Source organism: Schistocerca piceifrons, chromosome 3 (assembly GCF_021461385.2).
Source record: "Schistocerca piceifrons isolate TAMUIC-IGC-003096 chromosome 3, iqSchPice1.1, whole genome shotgun sequence".
NCBI classification, from domain to species: domain Eukaryota; kingdom Metazoa; phylum Arthropoda; class Insecta; order Orthoptera; family Acrididae; genus Schistocerca; species Schistocerca piceifrons.
Genome location: NC_060140.1, coordinates 131,478,871 through 131,494,590, shown reverse-complemented (window position 1 = coordinate 131,494,590; position 15,720 = coordinate 131,478,871). Strand labels below are relative to the sequence as shown.

At 45.3% G+C, this 15,720-nt stretch overlaps 1 long non-coding RNA gene across 1 annotated transcript in view; it reads right to left on the bottom strand.

The window, feature by feature from the left end:
• Positions 1-8,273, bottom strand: part of LOC124789808 — a 108,632-nt gene extending 100,359 nt beyond the window's left edge. Inside the window, exon 1 of the long non-coding RNA XR_007016169.1 lies at positions 8,196-8,273. This is a non-coding gene — a long non-coding RNA (uncharacterized LOC124789808). The remainder of the gene's footprint in view (positions 1-8,195) is intronic.
• Positions 8,274-15,720: the final 7,447 nt, after the last annotated feature.

Sequence of the window (15,720 nt, the reverse complement as noted above, 5' to 3'; positions counted from 1 at the left end):
GATCATTGTAGCAAAATAAGAGAGATCAGAGATCGTACGGTAATATTTAAGTGTTCGGTTTCCCAGTGCGCTGTTCGAGGATGGATCGGTAGAAAAATAAAGTGAACGTGGTTCGATGAACGCTCTGTCAGGCACTTAAATGTGGACTGCAGAGTACTCATGTGGATATAAAACATGTAAGAAAATAAGAATAACAAGAATACGCAATAAATATTTTCAAAGGATAAAAAAGATATGCTAGTGTACGCCGACAGATACGATGTGAAATGGTCGTCTTGGATGTGTACCAACTCAAAAATCTTAAACATATTTTCATTTAAAAGGTACTAACAAACTCGTCACGAAAGAAGTGAATATTCAATACACTGGGGCGCGTTTGATAATTGTTAGGCTACTGTAACCACGTATCACCAACCAGGAAAATTATTTTATAGCACTTATTTACATTGATCACATTAGTGCAATGATTTGTACAGAAGTCATATTGTCAGTTGATACTCTCATTATCTTACATTATTAATAACATATACACGTGAGTCAGTTCTTCCAAGAAATTCGTCAGTGGAACAGAAGGAGGTGCCCACGAATAAATCGTTTAGGCTCCTCCTAAAGTGAAATATATTAGTAATTAAGCTTTTCTTGCTGCTGACAAGTTATTAAAAATGTTTGTTCTCGAATAATGGACACGATTCTGCACCAAAGTAAGTGACCTTAAACCCTTGTGAAGATTATTATTATTATTATTATTATTATTATTATTATTACTTTTAGTAATGATTCCACGAACTGAGCAGTTGGTTTGAAAAACAGATGTATCTTCATGAAAAACTTCATTAAGGAATAACTATATTGGGAAGCAGTAGTTAGTGTCCTCAGTTCTTCGAACTTGGAACTAGCATCATCATCAAACTGTGGTAAAGTGAGACACATATTCACAAAATCTCTGCAGATATATTTTCAGAAAACTGATTTAAGATAACAGACAGTGTTTATCTAGATGAAAACTAATTTTATGTTTTCGACCTAGAATTTTTATCTCTTTGCTGAAGAGGATTCTGTCAATTGATGAAACTCCTTTATGTGGAATATTGTATTAATGTCTTTAATGCGTTCTCATGTTTACTTTAAATTTTTATGAGATTGTAAATGTGCAAAAATTATGACATAAAATTAGCCATTGGTGACAGAGGACTGTGGTTTGTCACAAGTTGTCTCACAACCATTGACCATTGATGGTGCTAGATTCTGTTGGCATGGAAATGTGACTGTTGAAGGCGGGGAAGGGCTGCAAATGAATTCTATTTCAAAACAATGGCACCAGGTGAAAAACTATCATAAATAATGTATAGTTGTAAGACAACTAACATCAAAAAATTACTCATCAACACTGCTAGTGCTAGAGGTAGTTCTGGCAGGCTATAGTGTACCCCGTTGACAGTACTTGCAGCTCACAAAACATGACTTCCCCTCCATTTTCAAATCACACACATTTAGTTCCCAACCCTGCAACTGGTAATGATTCGTCAGACAAGTTGCATGTTATTGTGATAATGAGTATCTCAACTTCTGTCTTTTTTTGCATTTGCAAAGGAACGACGTTTCTGAGTTTACATAAAAAATTATTTGGACTCGAAGAAATTTACCTTGGCTTCATGAGTTACACTATAAATAATCCCGGGTGAAATTGAGCAAATAATGCTACCTTTTTTTTTATTTTTATGTCACATATGTCTGAAAACATCTGAATTCCACATGCTTCAGTAGTTCTGTGGTATGCTCCTCCTAGTTGAATTTATTATAGTACTGCAATCTGAAGAATTTAAGATTGCCAAATTCTTCTATTTGATTGTCGTATTCTTTTAGGCATATACTGAAGTAAAAGCTCTTCTAAACTGAATACAGTGGCTTTTTAGGATTTCGTGCCTCAATGCGTACAAATGGAATCCTTACAGATTCGCTTTGTTGGCCGTCTGTCTGTCCATCTATTAAGAAATTTTTTTTTTCTGGAACAGATTAGAGTATCAAGTTCAAATTGATGTCACATACTAAGATCTACAGCTCCTTGCCAGTGTAAAAATTTTAAACTTGTAAGTCAATGCAGTCAAAAGATAAGGTCATTTATGGCACATATTTTGATGCTCCAAAACTCACTAATCAGAATCTATAGCGTGCGTTCCGTTGACCTAGAATCATGAAATTCGTCGAGAAGGGAGGTTTCACAGTACAAGTAAAGTAGGAAATCTGAAACTTGTTAAATTGTAATTGAATTGCTTGAAAAAAAATATTTTTTTTCTGTTTGAACATACAATGCATTCATCTACCGTCAAAAGCATAACAGAGATAAAAATGTATGTTCTCCCATAATCCATGTTTCACTACCACATAATGCGTTGCTGTAGCCATGTTTTAGTAGGTAAATAAAAATATTTTATTAAACGTTCTCTTTCTATACAGGGTGTTACAAAAGGTGCGGCCAAACTTTCAGGAAACATTCCTCACACACAAATAAAGAAAAGATGTAATGTGTCCGGAAACGCTTAGTTTCCACGTTAGAGCTCATTTTACTACTTCTCTTCAAATCACATTAATCATGGAACGGAAACACACAGCAACAGAACGTACCAGCGTGACTTCAAACACTTTGTTACAGGAAATGTTCAAAATGTCCTCCGTTAGCGAGGATACATGCATCCACCCTCCGTCGCATGGAATCCCTGATGGGCTGATGCAGCCATGGAGAATGACGTATTGTATCACAGCCGTCCACAATACGAGCACGTAGAGTCTCCACATTTGGTACCGGGGTTGCGTAGACAAGAGCTTTCAATGAAAGTCAAGAGGGTTGAGGTCAGGAGAGCGTGGAGGCCATGGAATTGGTCCGCGTCAACCAATCCATCGGTCACCAAATCTGTTGTTGAGAAGCGTACGAACACTTCGACTGAAATGTGCAGGAGCTCCATCGTGCATGAACCACATCTTGTGTCGTACTTGTAAAGGCACATGTTCTAGCAGCACAGGTAGAGTATCCTGTATGAACTCATGATAACGTACTCCATTGAGCGTAGGTGGACGAAACTAAAATGAGCTCTAACATAGAAATTAAGCGTTTCCGAACACATGTCCACGTAACATCTTTTCTTTATTTGTGTGTGAGGAATGTTTCCTGAAAGTTTGGCCGTACCTTTTTGTAACATCGTGTATATATAAACTGAAGTCCCCTGCTCGCTTCTTTTTGTATGTCCGGTCTAGTATGAGGATCTTCTATTGAGATTTTAATACTGTCTCAGAATTCCCGAGGCCAATACTTTGACGGTATCTATATCGACACCAGGCAAAAATCATTGAAATTCTCGATTCCCCGGATGGATGAACCACATGTATATATAAAATAAAATTTGTACGAAACCCTCAGTTTGCGAGTCTTAGTCGCACGTGGCCAGTTTATCAAAGATTCGTGAAAAAAATTGGCTAGAAACCATTCATTGATGGTTTGTAGCGCTAGTAATCGAGGATCGCCATGCGGATGTGCCTGCTGCGACCAGCGTACTTTTGTTATGTAGGGATTTGTTAGATGGCGACCAGTTTGGCTATGTAAAGGTCATGCACCAGAGGGGACTTCAGACTTTACGGCTGATAATGGAAGCAAGACTAAAGAAATGTCAAGACACATTCATAATATTTGTCGACCTGAAAAAGCTATCGACAATGTAAAATGGTGGAAGATGTTTGAAATTCTAGGAAACGTAGGGAAGATGAATAAGTACGAGAACCAAAAGTGAACAATGAGACTGGAAGATCGAGAACAAAGTGCTCGGTTTAAAGAAGGGTGTAAGAGACGGATGTTGTCTTTCACCCTTGCTGTGCAATCTATACATCGAAGTGTCAATGACGGAAGTAAAAAAAAAAAAAAAGATTCAAGTGCGTGACTAAATTCAAGATAGGTCGGTAGGGCATCTGTTCAGATATCACGGAATTACTTCCACAGTACTAGAGGGATGTGTAAACAGTAAAAACTATAAAGGAAAACAGAGAGTGGAGTACATCCAGCAAACAACTGCGGGTACAGGTTGCAAGCCACTCTGAGATGAAAAGGTTGGCACAGGAGAAGAATTCGAGCCGGGCAGCAAAACAAATCTTGACAGTTCTGTGCCCATATGTAGGCAAGTACAGGTACACTGTCATTTCATTTCAGTCTGACACGATATGCTAATGGAATACGATAGGAAATTTGTAATGTTGTTACAAGGTATTCTCGACTACGAAGTATCCTCCGCTTCCGGAGCTTACAGAGCACTGGTTTAAGGCCCTGGTGACACAAGGCGCTAATTAGGTCGTCATGCTGAGAGGGGGGCCAGAAGCGCTCGAGTGGAAAATTTGCATATAGTGCGTATCGCAGGTAGTGACGAAACGTAGCACCGGTGAAACAGCACGAGGGAAAGGGAGGGGAAGGGGTCGTCAAATGAAAAGTTGCTTCTGTGAAAAAGTGTTCTAGAACCGGTCGTGAGTATACAGGGTGGTCGATTGATCATGACCGGGCCAAATATCTCACGGAATAAGCGTCAAATGAAAAAACTACGAAGTACGAAACTTGTCTAGATTGAAGGCGGACACCAGATGGCGCTATGGTTGGGCCGCTAGATGGCGCTGCCATAGGTGAAACGGATATCAACTGCGTTTTTTTTAATTACAACCCCCATTTTTATTACATATTCGTGTATTACGTAAAGAAATATGAATGTTTTACTTAGGCCTCTTATTTCGCTTTGTGATAGATGACACTGTAATAGTCATAAACATATGGATCACAATTTTAGACGAACAGTTGGTAACAGGTAGGTTTTTTAAATTAAAATACACTCCTGGAAATTGAAATAAGATCACCGTGAATTCATTGTCCCAGGAAGGGGAAACTTTATTGACACATTCCTGGGGTCAGATACATCACATGATCACACTGACAGAACCACAGGCACATAGACACAGGCAACAGAGCATGCACAATGTCGGCACTAGTACAGTGTATATCCACCTTTCGCAGCAATGCAGGCTACTATTCTCCCATGGAGACGATCGTAGAGATGCTGGATGTAGTCCTGTGGAACGGCTTGCCATGCCATTTCCACCCCGCGCCTCAGTTGGACCAGCGTTCGTGCTGGACGTGCAGACCGCGTGAGACGACGCTTCATCCAGTCCCAAACATGCTCAATGGGGGACAGATCCGGAGATCTTGCTGGCCAGGGTAGTTGACTTACACCTTCTAGAGCACGTTGGGTGGCACGGGATACATGCGGACGTGCATTGTCCTGTTGGAACAGCAAGTTCCCTTGCCGGTCTCGGAATGGTAGAACGATGGGTTCGATGACGGTTTGGATGTACCGTGCACTAGTCAGTGTCCCCTCGACGATCACCAGTGGTGTACGGCCAGTGTAGGAGATCGCTCCCCACACCATGATGCCGGGTGTTGGCCCTGTGTGCCTCGGTCGTATGCAGTCCTGATTGTGGCGCTCACCTGCACGGCGCCAAACATGCATACGACCATCATTGGCACCAAGGCAGAAGCGACTCTCATCGCTGAAAACGACACATCTCCATTCGTCCCTCCATTCACGCCTGTCGCGACACCACTGGAGGCGGGCTGCACGATGTTGGGGCGTGAGCGGAAGACGGCCTAACGGTGTGCGGGACCGTAGCCCAGCTTCATGGAGACGGTTGCGAATGGTCCTCGCCGATACCCCAGGAGCAACAGTGTCCCTAATTTGCTGGGAAGTGGCGGTGCGGTCCCCTACGGCACTGCGTAGGATCCTAAGGTCTTGGCGTGCATCCGTGCGTCGCTGCGGACCGGTCCCAGGTCGACGGGCACGTGCACCTTCCACCGACCACTGGCGACAACATCGATGTACTGTGGAGACCTCACGCCCCACGTGTTGAGCAATTCGGCGGTACGTCCACCCGGCCTCCCTCATGCCCACTATACGCCCTCGCTCAAAGTCCGTCAACTGCACATACGGTTCACTTCCACTCTGTCGCGGCATGCTACCAGTGTTAATGACTGCGATGGAGCTCCGTATGCCACGGCAAACTGGCTGACACTGACGGCGGCGGTGCACAAATGCTGCGCAGCTAGCGCCATTCGACGGCCAACACCGCGGTTCCTGGTGTGTCCGCTGTGCCGTGCGTGTGATCATTGCTTGTACAGCCCTCTCGCAGTGTCCGGAGCAAGTATGGTGGGTCTGACACACCGGTGTCAATGTGTTCTTTTTTCCATTTCCAGGAGTGTATAAAACCTAGGGACGTTTGAACATTTTATTTCAGTTGCTCCAATGTGATACATATACCTTTGTGAACTCATCATTTCTGAGAACGCCTGCTGTTACACCGTGAATACCTGTAAATACCACATTAATGCAATAAATGCTCAAAATTATGTCCGTCAACCTGAATGCATTTGGCAATACGTGTAACGACATTCCTCTCAACAGCGAGTAGTTCGCCCTCCGTAATGTTCGCACATGCGTTGACAATGCGCTGACGCATGTTGTCAGTTGTTGTCGGTGGATCACGATAGGAAATACCCTTCAACTTTTCCCACAGAAAGAAATCCGGGGACGTCAGATCCGGTGAACGTGCGGGCCATGGTATGGTGCTTCGACTACCAATCCACCTGTCATGAAATATGCTATTCAATACCGCTTCAACCGTACGCGCGCTATGTTGGAAGTACATCGCCATTCTGTCATGGAGTGAAACATCTTGTAGTAACATCGGTAGAACATTACGTAGGAAATCAGCATACATTACACCATTTAGATTGCTATCGATAAAATGGGGGCGAATTATCTTTCCTCCCATAATGCCGCACCATGCATTAACCCGCCAAGGTCGCTGATGTTCCACTTGTCGCAGCCATCGTGGATTTTCCGTTGTCCAATAGTGCATATTATGCCAGTTTACGTTACCGCTGTTAGTGAATGACGCTTCGTCGCTAAATAGAACGCGTACAAAAGATCTGTCATCGTCCCGTAATTTCTCTTGTGGCCAGTGGCAGAACTGTACACGACGTTCAAAGTCGTCGGCATGCAATTCCTGGTGCATAGAAATATGGTACGGGTGCAATCGATGTTGATGTAGCATTCTCAACATCGACGTTTTTGAGATTCCCGATGCTCGCGCAATTTGTCTACTACTGATGTGCGGGTTAGCTGCGACAGCAGCTAAAACACCTGTATGGGCACCATCATTTGTTGACGTTTCACATGTGGCTGAACACTTCCTGTTTCCTTAAATAACGTAACTATCCGGCGAACGGTCCTGACACTTGCATGATGTCGTCCAGGATACTGAGCAGCATACGTAGCACACGCCCGTTGGGCATTTTGATCACAATAACCATACATCAACACGACGTCGACCTTTTCCGCAATTGGTAAACGGTCCATTTTAAGACGGCTAATGTATCAAGAAGCAAATACCGTCCACACTGGCGGAATGTTACGTGATACCACGTACTTACACGTTTGTGACTATTACAGCGCCATCTATCACAAAGTGGAAAAAGTGGTTCATGGAAATGGAAATGAGCGTTTGGCGCCATTGGCTGGGAGGCCCCTCGCGGGGCAGGTCCGGCCGCCATATCGCAGGTCTTATTACATTCGGCGCCACATTGGGCGACCTGCACGCCGGATGGGGATGAAATGATGATGAACACAACACAACACCCAGTCCCTGAGCGGAGAAAATCTCCGACCCAGCCGGGAATCGAACCCGGGCCCAGAGGACGGCAATCCGTCACGCTGACCACTCAGCTACTGGGGCGGACAGTGGTTCATGTAAAACATTCATATTTCTTTACGTACTGCAGGAATATGTAATAAAAAATGGGAGCTACTATTTAAAAAAAAACGTAGTTGATATCCGTTTGACCTATGGTAGCGCCATCTAGGGGGTCAACGATAGCGCCATCTGGTTTCCGCCTTCAAGCTACACAAGTTACATTCTTTGTAGTTTTTTCGTTTGACGCTTATTTCGTGAGATATTTGGCCCGCTCACTATCAATGGACCACCCTGTATACGTAGATGTAAAGCTGGTAACAGAGCGGTAACAAGCCGTATACAGAATAGTGTTGCATCAGGGAGATTTTTCTTCATACGGCTGAGGCACAGTAGCAGACATAGAGAGAGAAGGAGGTCATACTTACGGAGCGATAGCTGCACAGGCTCTATACAGCGGAGGCTAGGCGGACAGTGGCAGCTCGCTGTGCGGCGGCAGCAGCACTGGCTGGCACCGTGCAGTGTGTGGGGGGTGGCGGCGGCCGGCGTCGCGACACCGGGGGCCACGGACGCCGCCGCATTCAATTGTCCGGCAAGGCGCGCAGCTGGCGGCCGCTTCTCCCGCGTCTTCCAGCGCATCCCCACTTCCCCGGCACTTCTAAAGACGCGCGTCAGTCCTTATAGGAACCGAGCGAGGTGGCGCAGTGGTTAGCACACTGGACTCGCATTCGGGAGGACAACGGTTCAATCCCGCGTCCGGCCATCCTGATTTAGGGTGTCCGTGATTTCCCTAAATCGGTTCAGGCAAATGCCGGGGTGGTTCCTTTGAAAGGGCTCCTTCCCCATCCTCCTCTAATCTGATGAGACCGATGACCTCGCTGTTTGGTCTCCTCCACTAAATCAACCTATTCAACCCTTACAGGAGTCCTCAACACGATGGGTGTCAGGCACATTTTTCACTGACGGCTAGAAAAGAGTTGCAGAGGTAATTCTGAAATCGTTGGATTGGACGCGGAGAAGATGTGTCGTGACCGGCTCGTTCGCTAGACATGACGCCTATGGATTTTCTCTTGTGGGAATTCTTAAAGACATTGTTCCAACGACACTTGAAGATATGCGAGAGAGAACTGTCAGAGCATGTCCTTCGATAAGAGCCGAAATGACAATGAATACCACTCAATCCATGGTTCAAATGGCTCTCGTGATGACTGGGTGTTGTGTGATGTCCTTAGGTTAGTTAGGTTTAAGTAGTTCTAAGTTCTAGGGGACTGATGACCATAGCTGTTAAGTCCCATAGTGCTCAGAGCCATTTGAACCATTTGAATCAAATGGCTCTGAGCACTATGCGACTTGACTTCTGAGGTCATCAGTCGCCTAGAACTTAGAACTAATTAAACCTAACTAACCTAAGGACATCACACACATCCATGCCCGAGGCAGGATTCGAGCCTGCGACCGTAGCGGTCGTTCGGCTCCAGACTGTAGCGCCTAGAACCGCACGGCCACTCCGGCCGGCCTCAATCCATGATGAAAAGATTGCAGCACTGCATTGACACCAATGGTCATCACTTTGAACACATTCTGTAAATGGATGTTCATGCCATCTTTTTAACCGTTGACCTTCAAAGACCTTACTGTTACACATCACTGGATTCGTCTCGATAGTCGCTATAAGAAAATAGTACCCAACTATAGCATCCCATTTTTTTTAAAAAAAAATGTTGACCTTCATATCTTTGACGCGACCCCTCCTAGCAACAAAAACCCAACGTCATATTACGGCCCCCGTTGTACCATGCAACTTTTGTCCCAAAAATTCTTCAGCTCCTATCATACTTTCAGAGGTGGTCCATTGATCATGACCGGGCCAAATATCTCACGAAATATGCATCAAACGAAAAACTACAAAGAACGAAACTCGTCTAGTTTGAAGGGGAAAACCAGATGGCGCTACGGTTGGCCCGCTAGATGGCGCTGCCACAGATCAAACGGATATCAACTGCGTTTTTTTAAATAGGAACCCCCATTTTTATTGCATATTCGTGTAGTACGTAAAGAAATATGTATGTTTTAGTTGGACTACTTTTTTCGCTCTGTGATAGATGGCGCTGTAATAGTCACAAACGTATAAGTACGTGGTATCACGTAACATTCCGCCAGTGTGGACGGTATTTGCTTCGTGATACATTACCCGGGTTAAAATGGACCGTTTGCCAATTGCGGGAAAGCTCAATATCGTGCTGATGTATTGCTACTGTGATCAAAATACCCAACGGGCGTGTCATAAGTATGTTGCTTGGTATCCTGGACGACATCATCCAAGTGTCCTGACCGTTCGCTGGATAGTTACGTTATTTAAGGAAACAGGAAGTGTTCAGCCACATGTGAAACGTCAACCACGACCTGCAACAAATGATGATGCCCAAGTAGGTGTTTCAGCTGCTGTCGCGACTAATCCTCACATCAGTAGCAGACAAATTGCGCGAGAATCTGGAATCTCAAAAACGTCGGTGTTGAGAATGCTACATCAACATCGATTGCATCCGTACCATATTACTATGCACCAGGAATTGAATGGCGACGACTCTGAACGTCGTGTACGGTTCTGCCACTGGGCACAAGATAAATTACGGAACGATGACAGATTTTTTGCAAGCGTTCTATTTGGCGACGAAGCGTCATTCACTAACAGCGGTAACGTAAACCGGCATAATATGCACTATTGGGCAACGGAAAATCCACGATGGCTGCGACAAGTGGAACATCAGCGACGTTAGCGGGTTAATGTCTCGTACGGCATTATGGGAGGAAGGGTAATTGGCCCCCAATTTATCGGTGGCAATCTAAATGGTGCAATGTATGCTGATTTCCTACGTAGTGTTCTACCGATTTTACTATAAGATGTTTCACTGCATGACAGAATGGCGGCGGTTCTAGGCGCTCAGTCCGGAGCCGCGCGACTGCTACAGTCGCAGGTTCGAATCCTGCCTCGGGCATGGATGTGTGTGATGTCCTCAGGTTAGTTAGGTTTAAGTAGTTCTAAGTTCTACGGGACTGATGACCATAGATGTTAAGTCCCATAGTGCTCAGAGCCATTTTGAACAGAATGGCGATGTACTTCCAACATGATGGATGTCCGGCACGTAGCTCGCGTGCGGTTGAAGCGGTATTGAATAGCATATTTCATGACAGGTGGATTGGTCGTCGAAGCACCATACGATGGCCTGCACGTTCACCGGATCTGACGTCCCCGGATTTCTTTCTGTGGGGTAAGTTGAAGGATATTTGCTATCGTGATCCACCGACAACGCCTGAAAACATGCGTCAGCTAATTGTCAATGCATGTGCGAACATTACGGAAGGCGAACTACTCGCTGTTGAGAGGAATCTCTTTACACGTACTGCCAAATGCATTGAGGATGACGGACATCATTTTGAGCATTTATTGCATTAATGTGGTATTTACAGGTAATGACGCTGTAACAGCATGCGTTGTCAGAAATGATAAGTTCACCAAACATGTATCACATTGGAACAACTGAAATAAAATGTTGAAACGTACCTGTCAATGTATTTTAATTTAAAAAACCTGCCTGTTACCAACTGTTCGTCTAAAGTTGTGAACCACATGTTTATGACTATTACAGCGCCATCTATCACAACGCGAAAAAAGTGGTCCAACTAAAACATTCATATTTCTTTACGTACTACATGAATATGTAATAAGAAATGAGGGTTCCTATTTAAAAAAAAGCCCAGTTGATATTTGTTTGATCTATGGCAGCGCCATCTAGCGGGTCAACCATAACACCATCTGGTTAACCCTTCAACCTAGACGAGTTTCGTACTTCGTAGTTTTTTCGTTTGACGCTTATTTCGTGAGATATTTGGCCCGGTCACGATCAATGCACCACCCTATATATATATATATATATATATATATATATATATATATATATATATATATATATACACACTCCTGGAAATGGAAAAAAGAACACATTGACACCGGTGTGTCAGACCCACCATACTTGCTCCGGACACTGCGAGAGGGCTGTACAAGCAATGATCACACGCACGGCACAGCGGACACACCAGGAACCGCGGTGTTGGCCGTCGAATGGCGCCAGCTGCGCAGCATTTGTGCACCGCCGCCGTCAGTGTCAGCCAGTTTGCCGTGGCATACGGAGCTCCATCGCAGTCTTTAACACTGGTAGCATGCCGCGACAGCGTGGACGTGAACCGTATGTGCAGTTGACGGACTTTGGGCGAGGGCGTATAGTGGGCATGCGGGAGGCCGGGTGGACGTACCGCCGAATTGCTCAACACGTGGGGCGTGAGGTCTCCACAGTACATCGATGTTGTCGCCAGTGGTCGGTGGAAGGTGCACGTGCCCGTCGACCTGGGACCGGACCGCAGCGACGCACGGATGCACGCCAAGACCGTAGGATCCTACGCAGTGCCGTAGGGGACCGCACCGCCACTTCCCAGCAAATTAGGGACACTGTTGCTCCTGGGGTATCGGCGAGGACCATTCGCAACCGTCTCCATGAAGCTGGGCTACGGTCCCGCACACCGTTAGGCCGTCTTCCGCTCACGCCCCAACATCGTGCAGCCCGCCTCCAGTGGTGTCGCGACAGGCGTGAATGGAGGGACGAATGGAGACGTGTCGACTTCAGCGATGAGAGTCACTTCTGCCTTGGTGCCAATGATGGTCGTATGCGTGTTTGGCGCCGTGCATGTGAGCGCCACAATCAGGACTGCATACGACCGAGGCACACAGGGCCAACACCCGGCATCATGGTGTGGGGAGCGATCTCCTACACTGGCCGTACACCACTGGTGATCGTCGAGGGGACACTGAATAGTGCACGGTACATCCAAACCGTCATCGAACCCATCGTTCTACCATTCCTAGACCGGCAAGGGAACTTGCTGTTCCAACAGGACAATGCACGTCCGCATGTATCCCGTGCCACCCAACGTGCTCTAGAAGGTGTAAGTCAACTACCCTGGCCAGCAAGATCTCCGGATCTGTCCCCCATTGAGCATGATTGGGACTGGATGAAGCGTCGTCTCACGCGGTCTGCATGTCCAGCACGAACGCTGGTCCATCTGAGGCGCGGGGTGGAAATGGCATGGCAAGCCGTTCCACAGGACTACATCCAGCATCTCTACGATCGTCTCCATGGGAGAATAGCAGCCTGCATTGCTGCGAAAGGTGGATATACACTGTACTAGTGCCGACATTGTGCATGCTCTGTTGCCTGTGTCTATGTGCCTGTGGTGTGATCATGTGATGTATCTGACCCCAGAAATGTGTCAATAAAGTTTCCCCTTCCTGGGACAATGAATTCACGGTGTTCTTATTTCAATTTCCAGGAGTGTATATATATATATATATATATATATATATATATATATATATATATATATATATAGAGAGAGAGAGAGAGAGAGAGAGAGAGAGAGACGGTCCTATCACACTTCCTTCTGAAACTGAATTTGCATCTGTGGATTTTGTTCCCTTAAGAACGAAGCGTTGAGCTGTATCTGCAAGGAAGTCTTGAGTAAAGTCGCAAATATGCACCGATACTCGATAACCTCGTTATTTATCTCGCGGAACAGTGAAAAACAGTCAAATGCCTACCTTCCTTTGTGGACGATGTTTAATTCCTTAACATTCTTCCTGTGCATCTACTTTTCCTGCTGTTAGTTATATCTGGTTATTCCACTTAAGGACGCTCTGAATAGTTACTCTTAGATACTTTACGGTCGGTATTGTTTCGGAGGACGGCACTCACTTATCGTACAGCCGTTACCGAGCCTTCCATGATCACCAGCGGCGTACGTCGTCGTCGTCCCTACACAATGCCACCCCAAAATAGCAGGGAACCTGCGCCTTGCTGTACTTCCTGGACAGTGTGTCTAAGGCGTTCTTCGTGACCGTGTAGCCTCGAAACAGGTCTCCGACGATTGTCTGGTTGAAGGCATATGCGAAACTCATCGGTGAAGAGAACATGATGCCAGTCCTGGGCAGTCCATTCTGCATGTTGTTGGGCCCATCTGTACCGCGCTGCATGGTTTCGTGGTTGTAAAGATGGACCTCGCCATTGACGTCGTGTGTGAAGTTGCGCATCATGTAGCCCATTGCCCATAGTTTGAGTCGAAACACGATGTACTGTGGCTGCACGAAAAGCATTATTCAACATGGTGGCGTTGCTGTCAGTGTTCCTCCGAGTCATAACCCGTAGACAGCGGTCATCCACTGCAGTAGTAGCCCTCGGGCGGCATGAGCGTGGCACGCCATCAACAGTTCCTGTCTCTCTGTGTTTGCTCCATGTCCGAACAACATCGGTTTAATTCACTCCGAGACTCCTGGGCACAAAATAACAATGAGTACGCAATCGAACCGCAGTATCGACTGTCTAGGCATGGTTGAAGTACAGAGAAAATAAGCCGCGTACCTACTTCCTGGTGGAATGACTGGAACTGATCGGCTGCCTGACTCCCTCCGTCTAATAGGCGCTGCTCATGCATGGTTGTTTATATCTTTGGGCGGGATTAGTGACATCTCTGAACAGTCAAAGGGACTGTGCCTGTGATACAATATCCACAGTCAATGTATATCTTCAGGAGCTCTGGGAACCGAGGTGATGCAAAACATTTTTTGAGGTGTGTATTTAATTTCAGAATCAACTGCCAGAGCCCGCAACATTAATCAGCTACCTACTGGCCATTCTGGACATTGTAGTATTTCTGGCTTTACAAGCATCGTATACTGCTACAAGAAGCTGTACTTAGAGCAGTTGAGAAGGCAGCAGTGGCAAGATGATGTAATGTAGGGTGAGGTACCAGTGGAGATGGTTTATTCGGTAACGTGTACCGTGAGATAGAACTCCTAAATTGTAGTCCTTCTCCGTGATTGTCCACTGTATTCGGAAGTAGCAAGCCTAAATTATAGACTTCTGTTATTAATATTGACATCAACAGGTTATCATTCCATTATTTAAAAGACGAAACGCTTCGGGGATCTACGGATCGCGCCTAACTTGGACGGTAGGCAAGGTGGCTCAGCTGTAAGACCAGAGCTGGTTCGGCAGTCTCCAAGGACAAGCATATTGTCTGCCTTGGTCGGTATCGATTAAGAACTTAATTAGCAGTATCTGATTATTTAGACATGTAATGGAGAACAGTGTAACAGTAATTACACAAATATGCAGATAATTATTTTGTTTATTCTCTGCGAAAACGTGAAGAATGGAAATTATTTGTACTTCATAAAGTGCACTATAATTGTTTAGTTTCTCGCATTCTGGTCACAAAAAAACGAATGGACTCCTGTTAAACAAACCAATTCAAAAGCTAATTATTTATACAACACCAGTTCGTTGCTAACAGTTTATTACAGCCTTAAGATAAGAGATTCATACTCTGTGTGCTGTTTTTCGGGCAGGGGACAACGCTATAGAATATTTCACGTTGGTGAACGTTATTCAGAACTCATGCATTCCACTCAGGACGGTGGAAGCAACTAGGCACCTCTCGTGTACTCAATCTTAGTACCAATGATATCAATGACACGTCATTATGGTAACACAGATAAGGTATGAAGGAAGGAAATTTTCGAGGGACAGGATTGATCATAAACTTGTAAACCCCCGGCCCCCTATTTTTCTCTCTTTCACTTGTCGTAAAATCGTTACTATCTTCTGGCGTTGCTAATTTGTTATTTACAACAGGATCATCTGCGAACAGTCTCGAAGAGTATCCGACGCTTTCTACTAGACCATTTATGTACAGAATGGTCCTAAACTGTATGTTAAAAATGTAAAGGCAGGTAGAAGGGAACTAAGTAAGCAGATCTGGTTTATGAATGTTTGGGCGATAATGACACATTACAGCGCTAGCTTGTACAGCAGTATGGTTCACAGGAAACTAAAAACGCACGTA